Genomic DNA, 4,897 nt, shown 5'->3' on the forward strand with positions numbered 1-4,897 from the left:
AGATGTAGAATAACAAGATAGAAGTGTGATTGCTTGTAGGACTTTATTAGCCATGCTCCAAATCCACAGAGATCACACATTGAGATATTAGATAGAGAGATTTTAACTTAATTTTGCAAATTTTTTTAACCTTTTATTGTGGTTTTCTAGATGTGTCTTTTAGTTAGATCTTGTTAGTAAAATGGCTCCTTGAACTTATGTATTTGGTGGAGGAGCAAAGCTTTTAGTTTGTCTTTTGTTTGAGACTTTGAGTTATTAGGAGGGCTATTGTTTTGTCTGTAGGCCTAAAACTTATGCTTCCTTTAACAATTATCTTTCCTGTTCTGCTACAATGCATATATCATTAGTAAAGCTATTGTGGCACTTGCCTAATTTTGTTCGTGGAGTTCTATTTTAATTGAAGTGACAAAGTTTTTGACTCTAGAGTCAATTGAAAGTCATAATCCATATAGAGAAGATACTGGTTGATTTTGAATTTCATATATGAGATCCTATTATGATAGCATGACAGTAACAGATTGTATATTAACTAGCCTTAATTGAAGCATATCAATGATATTACCCATAGAGTAATTTCACCCAATTTATGGGCTTAAACCCAACCATCTATTGAGTCATATCCGACCTTATCTCAATTAAAACATAAAACCACAATTGATGCACAAAAACAAAACATATCAGTTCAAGCATTCTCAGTAGATATCCATCAACTAATTTAGTTCTCATCAAATAGATTTTGATAAAATAATGAAATCTTTTTTTTTTTTTTGGAATATAAAATAATGAAGTCTGAAATTTAAATAAAATGTTATCCGTATATTCAAATCAAATTGTAATCTCTACAATAATATATATACAATAGAGCTTCTATGGAGGAGCTTCCTGTCCCTAAACTCATTCAAGAATTTCAACAAACATGTAAAATACAAAATATAGCAACCCTAAATAGTTAATGACTACAACCTTTACATCCTCCAAAAACGTTTTTATTTCCACATGTTTCCTAATGGAACAAAAATCAAACACCATTATCACCATAGACAAATCACTTTGTTTCTCTCCACACTTTACTCCCACATCAAACCCACAAAATGTTCAGTAACGAAAAAACCCAGAAGATTTCCTTTCCACAAACCAATAGAAGCAGAATTGGGTTTTGAAAGAACAAGATGAGGGTGATTTCATAGAAAAGAACAGAGCTTGGAAGCCTCAATGATCAAACTGTATGTGACAAAACCCACCCCATATGATTACGAGATTGTTTATCACATGGAAATCAAATCCATTTAAGGGATTTATAAGCTCCTTTGCTTTCTATGATGTATAAAACAAATGTTAAATGATGGGCTCCTTTGCCTTGGCCAAGAAGACAACCATGGGTAGGGTTTGAGAATTTTGTCTTCTCCAGCACTAGTGTTGGTGTAAAAATGTTGTAGGGGCAGAGAATTTTACTATGTACTACCATCGATGGTGGCCTTGTGATTTATTTTGGTTGTACCGAAGTAGGAGTTGGTGGTTGATGAGGATGAATCCGATGGTGGTGCAATGATTTTTTTTTTTTGGGTTTGTCACATGAGTTGGGAGATTGACTTCGTCTAACCCTTCCGTTTGTGCTTAATAAATAATGTCCACATGGCTTGATTTGTTTGGTGGAGCATATAAGTTAGGACAAAAGATTTGAACTCGAGTTAGAGGGTTTGGACTCTAATCCTATAGTGATTTAGATTAGAAGTACAAAGAAGTAAAAGAGATAGGGATATGATGTGTCAGGTCTTCATTGATCCTTAGGGATTTCTTAGGATCTGATTAGGTAAATACATTTCGGTCATCGGTTCGAATCAATCCATCAGTTGTTTAGGTCCAGCCCGAGAGTCTTTTAATCCTAAAATCAGAACCCTACAAATAAAAATAACCTTCAGCCCATTCACTAAAGTGTAGTCTAGCCCAATCCGAAATTCATTTAAGCATGGACACTTAGGCCCATCGGATTTCCCAAAACTTTAGGTGGAACATCCTCCATCCAAACTAAAAAACCTGGCACATTAATAGCATATCGAGTCAAACAATGAACTACCTTATTGCCTTCCCTCTTAACATGAGAGTGATACAATTGAGTAAAAAAATTAGACCCATATCAAACATCATCCAAAAGAAAAGCACAAGGAGACTGATCAACACAACCATTTTTAAGAGCTTGAATCAACATCAGAGAATCACCTTCCAAAACAGCATGTTTAGTTCCTACCTCAGCAACAAACTCCAAAGCCCGTGCAGCAGCTAAGGCCTCGACTTCTAGTGGAGCAAAGGCTTGAGAAAATTTTTGCGACAGAGAGGCAATTACAAGACCCTGATGGTTAAGAATCACCACTCCAGCACTGGAACAATTAGACTCGGAGAATATAGCACCGTCAAATATTCATTTTCAGCAACTCAAGAGGTGGGGGATTCCAACGAACATGGGGATACTGACTTCATGGCTTTGGGCTAGGCCAAACTGCTTGAAACTCCTTAAGGCAATCTTTAGAAGTCTTGGCTAATAAATGAGAGCTGCAACTAGGTTGATGAAGCCGAATTTGGTTCGTTGGCACCAAATCGACCAAACCATTACTGTAAAAAGTTCCCGCTGTTTCTGATTTTGAAATATCCACCGAACCAATTCTTTCGAAGAAACAAATAGGAGGTCACGCAAAATCTCCAAGCAGAAACATCAGACCAAATGACATCAAACTCCAGACAAAACCAAAGAGCGTGCAACTAGTCTTCATGCGCTAATTTACAACGATCACACATGGGATTATTAATAACAGTTTGACGAACTAGATTCGTTTTAGTGGGCAAAGAATTTCTGCAAGCTCCCACGGCATATTCTTCATAGAAATTCTTTGACCCCAACTTAAACCCAAACATTCATCCTAATCCGTGGGTCCACAAGCTACACAACTTCCCAAAATTACAAATCAGCCCCTAAAATTTTCAAATTGCATTTGACCCCAAAATTTTTCCAAATTCACTTTGACCCAAAATTTTCCAAAAATACAATTTGACCCAAAACTTTCCCAAATTATGCTTCAACCTTGAACGTTTTGAAATCACAAAATTGACCTTTAAACTTGCAAAACTTCATTTTTAACCCTTCTTTTTCCAAAATAGAAGATTTTTCACAAAAATAATAAATTTGTTAAACAACATTCTTTTTAAAACCAAATGCCAAATATTTCAAGTTGTTCTTTAAATGGTGAAATTTAAGTTAAATTCAAGAAAAAGGCACTATTGTTTTTGTTAGGCATTGTAGGGGTGCCTAACACCTTTCCCACACATAACCGAGTTTCCGAATCCATGTCTTTTGGTCAAGATATTCTTTTATTTTCTAGATTAGCTTAGGAACCCTAGAGTTTTCTTAGTTAAAATTAGGAAATAAAAATAATTAGACTTAGGTGACCAATCACACCTTAGACCTTAGAATTCTAATGGTTGGTGGTGACTCCTAAAAATGAATAAAAGTATGGAAGTTCACTTGCACACACCCCACCTTAGTGTTGTACACATGTCACACATTTTTTTCATTTTGCACCAAACATGCGTCATCAAGTGAAAAACCCTCAACGATAATTAGGAGATAATGTCGAATGCGGGCCGAAATTCGAGTACAACAATAGGTGACCGATCACAACTAGAAAAACCCAATGATTAATGGCAACTCCCGAACCATGATTAAAATAGATAACTTTTATAATTGACACCCACCGTGAATATTTTAAGGACACTCGTTCCCTCCTCTTTGTATCCATGCATCACTATTTAGGGTGGTTGTAATCTCGAGGTATCAACAACCATGCATCTTTGTTTTTCTTTTTAGTGACTCCAGGATAGTGAGTCACTAGCCGTTTGCTTGACAATTAGCAACCAGGCTCAAGGATAGTTAGCATGTCTCTGCTCATTTCCCGAGCAACACTCGTGGGAATTCAGTCATACGTACATGTTCCTCTTTCTATCTAATAATTATATGCTAAACGTTTATTTTGTTTCAGTGGATTATAATTTCAATACTTGTTGTAGTGGGACATCTTTTGTGTAGACTAATCATTGTAGGAGGTGGTTTTGGGGCTTTATTATTATTTCTTGTTCAGTGCACCTTGATAAAAATTAAGCACTTCACATTTTGCTGATAGCCTTTGAATCATGTTCATGTTCTATAGCTCAAAGTCAAGTTTCAGTCTTGGCATCCCCAAATATTATATTTGCAACAAAAATCACCCTCAACATATTGTAGTGTATATAAAAATGTGAAAATGGTTATTTCTCAATATTTGTTCATGCTGAACTTATTCGATCGTAGTAACGACCTCTTAACTTTTTCTTGTTACATGATGATTAGTTCTTCTTTATTTTCCAGCACCAAAAGAATAGACAAACTTTGCCGTAGATCTTTCTGTAGCAATAGCTATAGCAATTGAGGCATCCCACCTCAGCGCGAAATTGACCATACGAACTAAGAAAACAATTTCTCGTACAATTACTGTAGCAAACATTCAGATCTCGTTCATTTGCTGTAGACTGGCCCATAAGCATCACAACCATTAAAAAAAGCATCAAAATTGACCTCTTTGTTCTTCTCTCTTCCATAGCGACCTAGAAAAGAGAGACTTTGTAAATCCTTGACCAATGTTCTAAACACTGATGTGTTTTCAAAAAAAAAAAAAAGATATTGTTTTGTTTTCAAATCAAAATCTATCTCCATTTTTTTTTTGGGTAAAAAACACAACTGTTGATATGTTTTTGAAGGAATCGCTTAAAACTGGTTCAATCGGCCTGTTTTCCAGTTTAACAGTTAAACCGCTTATTTTCAATTTATTTTGATTTTCGTAAAATATTGGTTTTTTATTAAACTGAACCAGAT

This window comes from Quercus lobata, chromosome 8 (genome assembly GCF_001633185.2).
Source record: "Quercus lobata isolate SW786 chromosome 8, ValleyOak3.0 Primary Assembly, whole genome shotgun sequence".
NCBI classification, from domain to species: domain Eukaryota; kingdom Viridiplantae; phylum Streptophyta; class Magnoliopsida; order Fagales; family Fagaceae; genus Quercus; species Quercus lobata.